Source organism: Panulirus ornatus, chromosome 68 (assembly GCF_036320965.1).
Source record: "Panulirus ornatus isolate Po-2019 chromosome 68, ASM3632096v1, whole genome shotgun sequence".
Lineage (NCBI taxonomy): Eukaryota > Metazoa > Arthropoda > Malacostraca > Decapoda > Palinuridae > Panulirus > Panulirus ornatus.
Genome location: NC_092291.1, coordinates 23,368,463 through 23,385,326, shown reverse-complemented (window position 1 = coordinate 23,385,326; position 16,864 = coordinate 23,368,463). Strand labels below are relative to the sequence as shown.

The 16,864-nt window shown below is 43.7% G+C and overlaps 1 long non-coding RNA gene across 1 annotated transcript in view; it reads right to left on the bottom strand.

Moving 5' to 3' along the window:
- Positions 1 to 16,864, bottom strand: part of LOC139747495 (uncharacterized) — a 148,407-nt gene that overhangs the window by 116,634 nt on the left and 14,909 nt on the right. The window contains exon 2 of the long non-coding RNA XR_011712403.1: positions 8,485 to 8,534. This is a non-coding gene — a long non-coding RNA (uncharacterized lncRNA). The remainder of the gene's footprint in view (positions 1 to 8,484; positions 8,535 to 16,864) is intronic.

The following is a 16,864-nucleotide window of genomic DNA, read 5'->3' as shown; positions in this document are numbered from 1 at the left end:
AGTCATCAAACCGTAATCACACCCAGAAAACATTTGCATCGATAGAAGACAAAATGAACACATCAAGAAATAATCGCAAACACAAATCAAGACAGAAAGACAATCGTGCAAACATAACACAGATACAGGGAGAGTAGAGAGAGAGAGAGAGAGAGAGAGAGAGAGAGAGAGAGAGAGAGAGAGAGAGAGAGAGAGAGAGAGAGAGAGAGAGACGTATATCTCATTACGTAGATGTCTGGTTATAAAGTAAACTGTACATAAGAACTTTTGGGTCCACTTTCCAGTGATGTAAGTCTTCAGTAACGTTTCTTAGAGGATGAGTGTGTAACTGACCTTGTCCCTCATAAGTTGTTGTATCTATACATATACAAGATGGCTCGGTTCTCTTCGCGATGGGGTGAGACGTCGGAATCACCATGAGTCGTAGGTCTTTCATGGGGTCTCCACCAGCGCAGTGATATTCACGGCAATGCCGTCGCTCGGTGTTACCGGACGTTGCATTCTAAGTGGATATACCGAGAGTGGGAACTCATCTTCAGCGTGGCTGAGCCAATGTCCGTAGAGGGAAAGGAGTACAGTCTCGTCCTGTGCTTTCTCACTTCAAAGGAGTCTATCATTTTCCTGCTGCGTCGAGTGTCGTCTTGCAAGTTACAGAAGCCTCATAAAGAAGGTCATGGGATTACATAGTCATCATGAAATGATCGTTCTACGTACCAGATTCCTGTACTGACTCCATCAGGGTCGGACAAAGAGTGGCGTGGCTATATCTGGGATGATCGCAATGGAGTTGCGGCTTTCTCTTTTCTTCTTTAACAATCATGGAACAACGACTTCAGTACCCAAACCAAATTCCTGTTTGTCACGAGCTCCAACACACTCGACCTCTTTTGTCATGGCTAGTGACAGGGTGTGTCATAAAGGTCTTGGCATCTTTAACTCGTCTGCTACTTTCTGTTCTCTGACGTACCGTTTCCCTCTCGTCTTTCCATTGTGGTAGTCACTGATGGAAGGACTTCTCCCTCTTCCTTTGTCAACAATGGTGTCTCCCTGGGCTCTGTCTTATCGCTTATCCATAAATGAACTTCTTTCTTGTTCTTATAATCCCACTCGCTTAAAACTCGTCATACTGATGAATTCGATTTTTCTCCCCTTCTCATTCCAACACTTTTTTCTTTTTCTCGAACTGAACATATTGCCGTTCTCTTGAATTCAGACCTGTGGAGCACTTCGGAATGGGGAAGGAGTAGCATGGTTCAGTTTCAGGATGCAAAGATGCTATTTCCACCAACAGTATTTCTTTCCAGAGCTTATTCGTATCTTGTCATGAGATTTCAAGTCATTACATTTCAACCTTGCAATCAAAAGACATGTTAAGCGTTACCACTTCCCTTACTTCATCGCAAAATCCACTCCCCAAAAGCCTGGGTTGTTATATAGGTGAAGTAGTTATCTTTCTAACGAGTAGGTACTTCAAATCTGCAGGGGTCTTGTTTGCTCTAATGTGGAACATTCCTTTTACTGCCACCTGTCTAATCAATTCCTTTAATGGCACCTTCGTGAAACGACCTCTTGCCATCAACCATGACGTTACTGCCTTCTCTCTGTTCTACAGGTATGATTCCGGCCACTGCTGCCGTAAGTGGTTCTCAGCTATCATACCTGGTCACGTTGTACACAGCTGGCTAATGCTTCCAACAGTTTCTGTGTGAAGAACAACCATACGAGGGATAAGCGTTATGATACCTCCTGCCCTCGAACAGCAAAGCTGTCGAATATCCTCTTTTGTTTTCTCTCTTCCTACAGTCAATCCTCTTTTAAGATTCAGATTTGCAAACCCTGGAGGAGTTTCGATTGTTATCTTCTCTACCCTTTTTCTTATACCCATCGAATTTCACTTCAGAGATAAGCACAACCAGGATATGTTTTTGCTCATGGCAACTTGATCAAATAATAGATATGAATTTCATCCAGCCGTAAGTTGCTATAAAAAGAGAAACAAAAGTCTTTATCGGAAAAGGGTTGAGTAACATACAACAAAAGTACGTGAACCAACAGACACGTTCAAAACGAACTAATCTATGAATTCTCAACATCTATAACGGTAAACAGAAATGAACCAAACTTCTGTGTCCAGCAAGGTACCGCACTATTCTTTAAACTCGATCCATCAATCGCCAATTGTTTAATCACGAGGTTGGAATCCATGTGGGGTTTCTGTTTTACATTATTTAGAAGCAGACTTACCATTTACTGGCGGGGATGAGTGTATAAATAAAACTGAAAGACAAGCTTAGATTTCGCTTTCACGAACAACTGGACGACCAATTCTGCTACTGAATGACTCTTGCAGGCAAATGTTAAACCATATGATAAAAAAGGGCTCTCATATCACTGCAACACCGTGACAAAGTGATGAAATGTGTGCGAATGTGGCCGTGAAGTCATATCATGTTCGTTCAGTCAAAAGGGCAGGTCAGTGTAGACCAGAAGAGATGTTACGAGAGCATAAGACACTTGCTGGAGATCTTAAGGCTAACATAAGGATGATTAAAGCTGTGAGACTACTTATGGAGAATGTTAGGTATATGTAATGGAGTTGAGGGTACTCGTAGGTCTAAATAGACTAAGTGTGCAGATTTATGGGATGATTTCAGTAGTGAGTGGAGCTTGTTCGTCTTAGATGAAGGTTGTCGGGACTGCATGCATAGGCTGGGATTTCAGACGAAATAGAAGAAGCTGGTATCGACCACGATTATGATAAGAACGGCCATAACCTTGGAAATCAGCTGTCGGACAAGTCAGGTGTGACCACATCTCACGATGGGCCAGGTACAGTGTTGGGGGACCTAGGAACTGAGATCTGACGTCAGAGACATGTTAACCCAGCTTATGCTGTATCAGAAAAACCTGATATCAGAGCAGTAATATGATTTACATAAACGCAACTTAAAGCCATTGATTAGCGCAGTTAGCGACACCACTAAAGGTGTTATATTCTATGTAAATGAGATGAAAAATGTGATTCGGATAGGTGAAAATGATGTCAGTGCACACATCGAGCTGATAAGGAAGATGATCAGAATTTATTCTGAAGGAGTATACAAACCCCTAAACAATGTGAAGATAGCCACGTTATTACATGTGACGAAAATGTCTTTCGTTGGTAACGAAAAATGTAATAACTGTAGACAGATCTAAGAGCCCCATCATGAACTAGGATATCTCATCAAGTGATCATGAAGGTAACAGATTAAACGATATGACAGCAGGCTGCTCTATAAATCAAATGATCCGAGACTCTACGAGATAGTAGTGACTTTTCATATTTAACGATTATCACTAAGAGAAACCCAATTACCTTATGTACATTCGATATGAAGCTCAGTAACATAGATTACCATATCATCCATCCAAGTATAGAGTCACATTTCTGTTCCAGAGATAGCAATATGGTCGACGCCAGTCGAGGATCTCTCACTGTATGTGCTAAGTCGCCCGTCGCCGTTGCTGCCTTTGATGCGATGTTGTGTAAAGTCTGCTGACCTCAAGCCCAGTACCTGGGTCCACCGCCAGGGGGGAAGGAGGAGGTGGCCTTGGGTAGGGAGACCTTCCTAAGGATAGTACACACTCGTGTTTGTTTACCATAACGAGATATGGGCACCAGCCGCTCGAGTTATATCGCTTGTTAGGCCAGGGGAAGCGAACATCTTTTACATGGAATAGGCACTAAGCGACGGCCAGGCAGGAGGGAGGGCCAGACAGGAGAGAGCGCCGGGGAACAGGGAGGGTCCTACAGCAAGGTGGACCAGGCAGCAGGGAGAACAGAGAGGACCAGGCTGCAGGATAAACCAGGTACTACAGTGAGCCAGACGACAGGGAGAGTAGAGAAAACCAAGCATCAGGCAGCACAAGACAGACTTTGGCAACATGAAGGTACTCTTAATGTAGTCTTCATCTGGCGTATGTGGCTCACGTATGATCATAATGGTTTCCTCCATCTTTGTTATGGAGGGTTATTATTTGACTTGACCAGCAACACGACCTTGGTAAAGCCATCTTCCCTTTTAAACAAATGTTAATAACCTCGTCATACACTAATCTTGATGGCATAACTAACGTATATACTGTCCAATTCAGTATTTTCATGATATATCTACATTCATCAGGGAAAACTCGTCTTCGACGAATGATTATCAATAATATAGCAACATCTGGCAAATACATCTCCAAGAAAGGCCAGTGTCCCAGCCTGTGCTGTCTGTCTCTCAGGGTTAGTTATACCGGAGACTTATACAACAGAGATCTTGTTAACGACAAGCACAACCCATGTCGTAAAGCGGACACCGACATTACCAGTGAATGCACTGAAAGCAACAGATTAGGAAGATGAAGGGCAGGAGAAGGGGAGAGGAGGAGAAGCTATAAATTCGATAGCAAGAGAACTAATATCATCATCAGTAATGGTAGTATAAGCTGAACGCTACTGCTCATCAGGCAGTGGGTTCATTAAGGAGTTCTTTTGTACCAAGCTCTCGCAAGACCAGCATTGTGGTGGGATAGGGAGCTTTAGGGAAGTATTTAAGAAAGACTCAGAACTCGGCTCTCCCACTGCAGCGTGTGTGCCGTACTGAAGAACTGTCATATTGTAAGTTCTGATGAATAGACCCATCGATTAGGAAATACGTCACGAGGACACTATTGGGGTAGAGAGGGGGACATTGTGAGTAGGAAGGAAAATGTCCTGTTTTACTGTCGGGATCTGTTCTCTCCGTGAAGAGGCTGTTTGAGCCACTAACAGTTTTTTTTTGGAGGGCATTTAGAGACTAGAAGCTCGCTTCAAGGTGGCTCATAATGAGTCATGGGTGAGGAGAGAGTAAAATCATATGCAAAGACGAATTTGGTCTGTATTGTAGAGATTTACCAAGATGTAGTGGAATCTTTGGCACACAACAGCAAGTGTGAGGAAGTGATGGCATTATGTTCGCATTGCTGGATTCGTGATTGTGCTTGCAAGTGGTGACTGTGGTTCTTGTGGGTGATGCCTGCGGTTTATGGGTAGTGACTGTGGTACGGATTTGTGAGTAGTGACTGTGGTACCTGTGGGATTTGTGAGTGGTGACTGTGGTACTTGTGGGATTTGTCTGTGGTGCATGTGAGTGGTGACTGTGGTACTTGTGGGATTTGTCTGTGGTGGATGCGAGTGGTGACTGTGGTGTTTGTGGGTGGTAAATGTGGGGCTTGTAGGTATTAACGGTGGTGCTTGTGAGTGGTGACTATGGTGTTTGTGGGTGGTAAATGTGGGGCTTGTAGGTATTAACGGTGGTGCTTGTGAGTGGTGACTATGGTGTTTGTGGGTGGTAAATGTGGGGCTTGTAGGTATTAACGGTGGTGCTTGTGAGTGGTGACTGTGATCCTTGTGGGTAGTGACTTGGGTGCTGGTGAGTGGGAAGTATGTGGGTATGGTGAGGAGGACTCCATCGGCTGTGCCTGTGGTGGGTGTTGACTGGTGCCCGCGTCAGTGACCGTACCAGACGTCGTGGCCTCATCATCACTACTGAAGGCTTGATGACCCCAGAGAAAATAAGTAAATACGTTGTGATGAACACTTCCGTAGTACAGACTCGGGTGTTCATCTCGAAGTGGTGCTTCTGTGAGGGGAGTTGGAGAGTCGGTCACCACCCGCTGTGTTGATACCTCAGTCATCCTGTGGTGATTGAGGAGGTCACGTCACATGCTGGTTACCCGGGTCCCACTGAGGGAGTTGGGGGTTTTGCATTGTCCTCGACCTCTCACCTGGACTTTGATATCTCGGGTTACTTTACCTTCTTGACCTTTTATCTGAACTTTGAGTCACATCCACGACCTCTCGCATGAGCTTTTGTTGCCAGGGTTGAGTTGTATCCTTGATCTCTCGTTTGACCTTTGGAGACTTGGCCTTGATAAAAGTCCCTGACCTCTCATCTCATCTTTGGAAGCCAGGGTAGTTACACTCTTGACCACGCACCTGACCTTGGCAAGCCATGGTTGAGTTGCATCCCCGACGTCTCGCATGACCTTTTGAAGCCAGGTCTGAACTGCGTCCCTGACCTCTAGCCCGACCTTTGAAAGCCAGGGTTAAATTGCATCCCTAACCTCTCGCCTGACCTTTGCAAGCCAGGGCTACAACTGCACCCTTCCCACCGACGCGCTGGATACGGGTCACGTTGGGTCGAATCGCTTGACCTTCTCAGCGATCGCGAGGAATACGATTCCAACACACGATTATGATGAATACGATTCCAACATACGATCATGATGAATACGATTCCAACATACGATCATGATGAATACGATTCCAACACACGATCATGATGAATACGATTCCAACACACGATCATGATGAATACGATTCCAACACACGATCATGATGAATAAGATTCCAACATACGATCATGATGAATACGATTCCAACACACGATCATGATGAATAAGATTCCAACATACGATCATGATGAATACGATTCCAACACACGATCATGATGAATACGATTCCAACATACGATCATGATGAATACGATTCCAACACACGATCATGATGAATACGATTCCAACACACGATCATGATGAATACGATTCCAACACACTTTCTTGGCTTAATCATCCCATGACAGGTACTGATACAAGTGCTACAGATACTTAAAATTATCTTTGTCTTAACGGTAGATACTCATGCCTCCTGCTTTACGTGCTGGTGATAATTGCAATTATCTTTGTCTATATCTTTTTTTTCCACGGGCAGCTACGCAATATATCTTATTTCACAGTACCAACTGGGACGCTCGCGTGGGCACTTTGTCAGGATAATGACCAGCCAAGGTACACAGGCGTGCACGGTAATGAAACAGACACACTGCCCGCTGTTTATCGACCTACAGAGGTAGCGACCTACTCCCCCGCTGGCGGTATCGACCTCCTGAGGTAGCGACACGCACTGCCCGCTGTTTATCTGAGGCAGTAACACACTGCCCGCTGGTGTTATCGACCTAGAGAAGTAGTGACACAATGCTGGCTGTTTATCGACCTCCCGAGGCACTGACACACTGCCCGCTGGTCCTATCGACCTTCAGAGGTAGTGACACACTGCCGGCTGTTTATCGACCTCCCGAGACACTGACACACACTGCATGTTGGTGTTATCGACCTTCTGACGAAGTGACACACTGGCCACTGTTTATCTCCCTCGAGAGGACTTCAGGAGCTGTAAGACACCCACTCAACCTGAGGGACTCTGGGGATGTCTGTCTGTCTCTGGGGGGACCTGTCAACGCTCCATCTAACAATCTGTCCCGTCATTGTCTTGCCCCGCAACTAACCTGCTCCACCCCTGCCCTACCCGGTCACTATGCTGCCCTGTTACAAGTCTTTCCCCATTGTGTCCCTGCCCAAATACCATTATACTTCACAACTTTATGATTTTACCAAGTGTCTAAATCACCACTTTACTGCTCCACTACTTTCCTAATCCACCACTTCCTTGCATCACCACTTACCTTATCGCCACTACACTCCTTCACCACTGCACCGTCACCCTGCTCCAGCATCACTACCTATGACTCACCACTACCCTTCTTCGCCACTGTCCTTGACTATACCTCCACTACTCTGCCCTGTGACAACTGATCTCGTACCACTACCCTCCTCCACTACTAGTTTGTTTCACCACTGCCACGCACTATCTCCACCATCTTGCATCACGATCACCACCAATACTGTGAGTGATGGTGTGCGATGACACCATCAATGGGTGATGGCGCTTCGTGATGGTGATGGCGCTTCGTGATGATGCTGGGTGATGGCGCTTCGTGATGATGCTGGGTGATGGCGCTTCGTGATGGTGCTGGGTGATGGCGCTTCGTGATGATGCTGGGTGATGGCGCTTCGTGATGATGCTGGGTGATGGCGCTTCGTGATGGTGCTGGGTGATGGCGCTTCGTGATGGTGATGGCGCTTCGTGATGATGCTGGGTGATGGCGCTTCGTGATGATGCTGGGTGATGGCGCTTCGTGATGGTGCTGGGTGATGGCGCTTCGTGATGATGCTGGGTGATGGCGCTTCGTGATGATGCTGGGTGATGGCGCTTCGTGATGGTGATGGCGCTTCGTGATGATGCTGGGTGATGGCGCTTCGTGATGGTGCTGGGTGATGGCGCTTCGTGATGGTGCTGGGTGATGGCGCTTCGTGATGGTGCTGGGTGATGGCGCTTCGTGATGGTGCTGGCGCTTCGTGATGGTGCTGGGTGATGGCGCTTCTTGATGGTGCTAGGTGATGGCGCTTCGTGATGGTGCTGGGTGATGGCGCTTCTTGATGGTGCTAGGTGATGGCGCTAGGTGACGGCGCTGAGTGTAGGTGATGGAAGAAAGTGCTGGGTGAAGGTGAGGGTGTTGGATGATAGCAAGCAATGCAATGAACATCCAGTGGTGTGGGTTACTTGTGGAAACAACTTACCTTTGACTATGAAGAGCTGTCTGTTGTGGATACCAGCAGAGATGCCCGGCCTGGGAAAAAGAAAGAAACGGAACCTTTGAAATTGACAGAAAGGTATGACAGATGTGTTTCTACGCTGGGAACGGTGAGGATCAAAAATGATAATGATGATTACACCTATAATGATAATGATAATTAATTGTTTATTGAATTCACGGCAGCCAAAGACTGAAAAAAATATACAAAGAGAATAATAACAATAATTAACAGGGAGTTATACAAAGGGGGGATTTTAAACAGGTAGTCATTACACCAGTACAAAGGTGAGGGTTAATATGCAGTCTGTTGATCAGTGATGACAGCACACACGACGAAGGGACGTGACTCTTCTTGAACAACGAGCACGAACTCGCATGGACCTGATGACGAACTGCAACTCACAGACGAGTGATATTACGCGGCAGGAGGTAGTAGCAAGTTTACGCAGTAAGAGACGTCACATATAATTCTCGAACGATGCTTTAAAATGGACAAGAAAAAGGATTAAAAGTCTAGAATTTAGACAGTCATACTTGCAGATGCAGCTATAAATGACGGATATATTCGAAAAAGAAAGAGGAATAGTTGGCAGTACTTTGGAAGGACAAAGACAGGTGATTTGGTGGGACCGGATGACGTTATCTGCTGGAGGATAATAACAGCGACCAATATTTCTGATCTGTATAGACTGAGACAAGATATTCAAACAGAAAGCTTCAGAGGGAGTATGAGGAAAGTACATATATCTACATGATAAAGGAGAGAGCAACGACGTAAGAAATGGCTAGGGGTGTAGAGAGGCACTGGCAGAGAGGGGGAGCGTTAGAGTCATGTTGATTCCACACACACATCCACACACCCACAGGCACACACACACACATCCACACACACACACACACACAAGGTGGTTGGGATGTCACATACGACGCGGGTCTGAGCCGCCAAGGCAACGGTAAACATCAATTGTTGACAGTGACACGCGAAGCGGGCTAGTGAGCCACGAAGGTCGTGCAGGTGGGGTAAAGTGGTGCAGGTGGTGCAGGTGGTGCAGTGGGAACGAGAGGTGGAAGTGGCGTCGATGTTTTAATGTTCATTTATCCAAAAGAAAATGTAAACCGCTCCTTTTTAAGACAGATTTTTCTAGTCTTTACTTACAAGTATATGAAACATCTGTCTTGCCAAGGTGCCACTTCTTCGCTTCTCAGTTCCGATGGCTTTATAGCTGTCTCTCCTGATGACCCAGCAACTCTATTTGATTCTCTTTTTCCCTCTAAATCTAGCATTCCCCTACCCTCTGTAAGCACCGCCTCCGACTAATCCTATGCCTCCCTCTTTAATCTCTCCCTCCCTTTTTTTTTTTTTTGCAGTTCAAAAAGCACGATGTCTATCTTTAGACACAAGCAAGGTGTGTGGATCAGATGACATTCATCTATTCTCGTGTGTCGGAGAGAACTTCTGTATGATTAAAATAGATGAATAATAATGAACAGTTTATTGAATTCAGGCAGCCATTCAGCTGAAGTATATGCAGTTGAGGAATTACATAATTGCAGGGTCATGATAGTTATCAGTTAATTAATCACAAAAGATCATTAGATCAGGGTAAGACTGGATACGTCTACGCTTTGGATAAACATAGGAGTAAAGTCTATCTACGTAGTTCATGTAGTTTTAGAGCACACATGCTTGCTTAACGTTTTCGCTTCTGCATGAACAACAAAACTTTTTCTTCATCTCGGAATAATGCACTGGTACATTCTGTCCTCCCAAAAGAGCGCAACTGCATTAACTTTACCAACGATCGTCATGCTCTATAGCTCTCTCTTCAACCTTCATTTCCTTCAGGAACTTCAGGCTTACAGTCTTTTCACTGATCCTCCGCATGGGTATTGTAAAGCGAGATCCACCGGTGATATCCTCTCCTATCTCACTACTGTTGGGTAAGCATTTCTCAGAGACTGTGGAGAATCCACTGTTGTAACCCTCGATATATCGAGCATTTTTGAAGGCACGTAGCAAGACCATGTCTCTTTGGTTTGCGTCCTCCCTCTGCTCCGACTTCCACCTTCCTCTCTGTAGCCACTCTGTCTCCCTTAGTGTTGATAGATCAAACATCTCCTCTTGTCTCCATTAACAGCGGCGTCCCTCGGGGTGCTGTTTTGTCTCCTACATTCCTTCTTTCTTTTTATCATCGATTTGTTATCTTCATGAAATAGCCAGATTCACTCAACACACTGACAACTCAACAAGGAATGCTTTAACTCCTTTTCAGTCCTCTCCATCTTCACTCGACCTGCACCTCCTCTCATCACAACTGCCTCAATAAACTTATATTTAGACGAGGTACCACAATGGGGCAGATCATGACCGAGTTGAGTATATTGTCTCTGAACTCAATTTCGTATTAGTTATGTTTATCAAACTTTTCACAGCACTCCCATGCATTCTGATAGCTCACTAAGCATACCTGATATCACTGTAGCACTTAATCTATTTTGAAAATAGATTAATTACCTTACGTTACACAAAGACTGTAAGTGACTCCTTTTCATGTGCTCTGTATTCATCTGTTTCAAACAGCTGTTCCGATACAAAGGCAAAGGAAAACGAAAGGAATTTAAACATCTACGGGCCACTGGGTCCTTTCGAGGCTGTTTGTGATAGTCGAAGATGTCAGAAACTCACAGATTAGTGTGGTACGAGTAGAAAGGGCAGACAAATTTTTCAAAGAGAAATATCTATACTTCCTTATAAACTAAGTGGGCGCAGATAATGTTAGTCGTGGATTTGAAACGAAATATACATAAAATCTATTCTTAAACATACTTATGATGCTCTTTTCAACTGCACTTATTGGTATAAGTCATTCTATCTGTTATTGAAGAAAAAGTGATTCCTCTCATCCGGGGGCAAAACGCTTGTCCTGGAGTTTGTATCGATCACCGCAAGTGATATCAGACGAATCACAAGTTCTTTATAGCACGCGAACCGATGAAAGCAAGTTTGACTTCTCACATTTCGTGTGGCAATGAAGCCATTGTCTCGACTCTTTACATTTCCCAGGATAATGAAGAGAATACAGCACTCCGTTAAGCTTCATGATGGGATAAAAATGTCTGTACATTATGTGGCTGAGAACGGTAGATAATGCTAGGAAAAATAATGATGAGTTAAGAGAATTTTTTCTGTCTCATGCTATTAAATACCGCAATGTATTTTTCTTTTTTTCCAGTACTAATGAAGCTTGAGAAGTAAGAATTTAGAGGCCGGCTAAACTGGGAGAAGATGCTGATTGAAATTTTGTGTCGGAGTCAGTCATTCTTACTTCATATATACTTGCAATGGAATATCAAAATACTTTTTTGTGATGTGATGTAACCTAAAAAGCCCACACTAAGAGTGCTTAGATATCACAGATATATATATATATATATATATATATATATATATATATATATATATATATATATATATATATATGTATATATATATATATATATATATATATATATATATATATATATATATATATATATATATATATATATATATATATATATATAAATTTTTTTTTTTTTTTTTTTTTTGCTTTGTCGCTGTCTCCCGCGTTTGCGAGGTAGCGCAAGGAAACAGACGAAAGAAATGGCCCAACCCACCCCCATACACATGTATATACATACGTCCACACACGCAAATATACATACCTACACAGCTTTCCATGGTTTACCCCAGACGCTTCACATGCCTTGATTCAAACCACTGACAGCACGTCAACCCCGGTATACCACATCGCTCCAATTCACTCTATTCCTTGCCCTCCTTTCACCCTCCTGCATGTTCAGGCCCCGATCACACAAAATCTTTTTCACTCCATCTTTCCACCTCCAATTTGGTCTCCCTCTTCTCCTCGTTCCCTCCACCTCCGACACATATATCCTCTTGGTCAATCTTTCCTCACTCATTCTCTCCATGTGACCAAACCATTTCAAAACACCCTCTTCTGCTCTCTCAACCACGCTCTTTTTATTTCCACACATCTCTCTTACCCTTACGTTACTTACTCGATCAAACCACCTCACACCACACATTGTCCTCAAACATCTCATTTCCAGCACATCCATCCTCCTGCGCACAACTCTATCCATAGTCCACGCCTCGCAACCATACAACATTGTTGGAACCACTATTCATTCAAACTACCATTGTTGGCTATCCATGTTCTCAGAGACTGTATGATCCACTGTTCAAGTTCCCAGAATTTTTTAAGGCACCGTCACCAAGACCATTCTCTTTGGTTTGCGTTCCTCCTCTGCTCCGCTATCCACTTCCATATCTAACACTCTGTCCTCCTTAGTTTTAGTCATCAAACTCCCTCCCTTAATTACCGCTCCCTCTGTGTTTTACCTACATTCCTTTTTTCTTTTATCATTTTTTATCTTCATGAAATACAATTTACCAACCACTCGACACTCAAAAGGAAGTTTTCTCACTTATACTCACCATCTCACTCGACCTGACTCCTCATCAACAACTGCCTCACTTATTAAGTACCCAATCAGATCATTACCGTTGAGCATTGTCTTCGAAAACATTTGCGTATCACTTTCTTAATCAAACCACACCATACCAATAAATTCTGACAGGTACACTAAGCATACCCCATACCAGTACACTTACATTCATTGAAAAATCACTTTACCTTCTTCACAAGACTGTAACTACTCCTTTACATGCTCGTATTCAAACTTTTCACAGCTGTTCCATAACAATGCAATGAAACCATAATTTTAAATTACGGCCACTGTCCTTTCGAGCGTTTGTATATCAAATGTCAAACTCAATAGTGGTATCTCAGATAAAAGGCAACAACAAATTTCAAATGATTTTTAATATTCTCCTATAAACAATGGGCGCAAAATGTAGCGTGTTCAACAATTCTACTATTCTATTAAACATACTTTTCTCCTTTTCAATGCATTAATGTATAAGTCATTCTACGTCTTGAAAAAATACTCCCTATACGTTTGGCCAAATATCAGCACTTATACCTCTATTGCTTTCCTTGCTTTGTACGTGCATCCACGCATGATATCAGACAATCACAAGATCTTCAACATAGTCGAACCGATAAAAATACCTTCCAACATTTCGTAGTGCAATAACATTGTCCGACTCTTTTTTCAGATAAAGAATACCACTCACGTAAGCTTCATGGAAAACATGTCTGTCTTGGCTGAGTATCATATAATGCTTCACAATATTGTGTAGTTAAAATTTTTCCTCCATGCTTTCCGCAATCTCTTCATTTCCATAACTAATAATGCTGAGAACGTAAGATTTAAGCATTCACAAACTTCAAAATCTCATTGAAATTTTTTCACATCAGTCATACTTATTCTAACTTCCAATTTGCGCCATACAAGTTCCTATTTTTGTGTTGATTAATAAAAGCCAAATAGAGTTTAGATATAAATATATATATATATAGGAGAAAAAGCGTACCACCCATGTATCTCCTGCTTAGTGAAGAGGAAAATAAGAAGGGCGAGAGCAAGGGAAATTCTCCCCTCCTACATTGTAAGTATCCAAGAGAAGGAACAGAAGAAGAAGAAGCCAAGTGAGGATTTTTTTTCCTCTCTCTCTCTCTGAGGTTTTGTCGGTATTATACCGTACCTATGAACAGCTAAACAACTGACACGGAGATTCACAGCCTTTGTGGCCGTCGAATGCGACTTCTTGTTGAAGTCAGCCTTGAGGCAGGCCGGAGTATACTCTCTGGCAACACTGTCAGGCCATAGCAACCCCTCTACTATACAAGAAGCTAATCTCCTCAGACCTAATCTATCTTTTAGTCACAATGTCGCTAATCTTCACCATGCTCTTGAATGTTCATCACGGATCAGTGAATAGATGATGAACTGTTCGCTATCTCTCCTTATCTTAATAGACTTCCACATTTTCACTGTGTGTGCCCCTGACAGATGAAGTGAGTATCCCTCGATGAATATGCAACGCAAGTGTTACTGGACAAGATCCGTTGTGAACCAGACAGGTTACCCGGGAAAGAATTGTGTTGCACGCAGACGTCCCGCGCGACCCACAAAAGTAATTGGTATTCTGAGGGGCGACGTCGTACAGAGCTCGAAGAATAGCAACCATTTTTTTCTAAAGCCTCGAGAGGAATAGGAAATCCATAACTTATGAAATATTTATCATCATTGAATCTAACGACGTCGTGTTATCATTTTCAGCAGAGGAATATCGATGGTGGGACTCTCTATGGACCATATTTTGGAGTGGGTTCTATGCATCACAAGGGACTATGTTACCTTAGCTTTCACGTCACTGTCGACGCTGTCACCACCGTGTCTATGTTACTGTTACATTTACACCACCATAGGTTCTGTGAAATTGAGGGCCAAACGCCATTCTGTGTCCCTGTAGGCTCTACATCACGTCGAAGTGATCTTTATCTCATCGTTCCCTGAGGCTATGTCACTTCACTCTCCTTGACCACTCTGATCTCTATAAGACTATGTCAGCTTCATCTTTTTGTGGGCTGTGGATGACTGTGGGCTCTGCACCAGTGTGGGCTCTTCGTCAGTGTGCTACTGGGTCATTACAACCAGTAGATCACGTCAATAATACTTCTCCCATTGGACTTGATCCTCTGAGCCCGATCATGGTCAACGAATCGTTCCCGATTTTCGTCAGGAACACAACCACACATCGATCACTGGCGGAGGCGCTTATTCTGTCCTGGAGGAATGAGGTATCGACGCCACACTCACTGTTCTGAAGGGGTTACTAATGGCTTGAGCTCAGCACCGGTGTTGGGCCACCGTGCTCTGTATACACATATTGGCAATAGATTCTCGTTCGTTATAACCATTACGTTTTGTGCCACTGTTGCTCCTGTTGCGCCGAAACATTAATGGCTATGACCATTTTCGTTCGCCCATGTGACTGGGCCATTGTACCGACTGGATCTAAATGTAATACATCACTTTTAAAGTCATATTGTCATTGATGATATTCAAACACTCAGTCTTCTTATTGCATCTGGATTTACTGATCCTCTTTGTATTTTTCTCTTTCTTCCATACAATAGATTATTCACTGTCCATATTCCCTTTCCTTCGTACATCGGGTCAGTCTTCAATTTCCGTGGCTATATGTGGAATATAGGCTGAGTCACGAGACCAACCTCTCCTCCGCATCTTGGAGTTTCGTCTTCAGGTCGGGATATCCAGCTTAAGTCTGACAAAGGCTCTCATCTGTTACATGAATGACCCATCGGGAACTTTTGCGCTGTGTTTGTAGAAACAGAGGCGCAAACATCCTTTCATCACCGGTGTACCCTAGGCCACCTGCACCTCATCACACGGTATGCTCATTGCTGTCGTAGCCTGAGCCATTGTACCCCTCATATGGTACACTTACTGCTGTCGTAGCCTGAGTCATTGTAACCCTCATATGGTACACTTACTGCTGTCGTAGCCTGAGCCATTGTACCCCTCATATGGTACACTTATTGCTGTCGTAGCCTGAGTCATTGTAACCCTCATATGGTACACTTACTGCTGTCGTAGCCTGAGCCATTGTACCCCTCATATGGTACACTTATTGCTGTCGTAGCCTGAGCCATTGTACCACTCATATGGTACACTTATTGCTGTCGTAGCCTGAGTCATTGTAACCCTCATATGGTACACTTACTGCTGTCGTAGCCTGAGCCATTGTACCCCTCATATGGTACACTTATTGCTGTCGTGGCCTGAGCCATTGTACTCCTCATATGGTACACTTATTGCTGTCGTAGCCTGAGCCATTGTACCCCTCATATGGTACACTTATTGCTGTCGTAGCCTGAGCCATTGTAACTCTCATATGGTACACTTATTGCTGTTGTAGCCTGAGCAATTGTAGCCCTCATATGGTACACTTATTGTTGTCGTAGCCTGAGCCATTGTACCCCTCATATGGTACACTTATTGCTGTCGTAGCCTGAGCCATTGTACCCCTCATATGGTACACTTATTGCTGTTGCAGCCTGACTCACCTGTAGCCATTTATACAATACACTTATTGTTGTCTTAGCCCGATTTACATGTACCCTTCAAATGGTACATTCCCAGTGATGGTACGTACATTTCAGCTCTCCATTAGTGAGGTGTTGCTAAGTTAGACTAATTAGTCTTATGTTATTGACAACGACGAACTACTGCTTAAAGTCCAAACGAAATCAGGAAGCTAATCTTTCAAAACCTCAATTTCTTATTTTCACAAGTTTGCAGATCTTAAATGTTGAATGACAGTTAAGGACCAGTAGAAAGGAAATCAGCATATGTTTGTGAAGGAA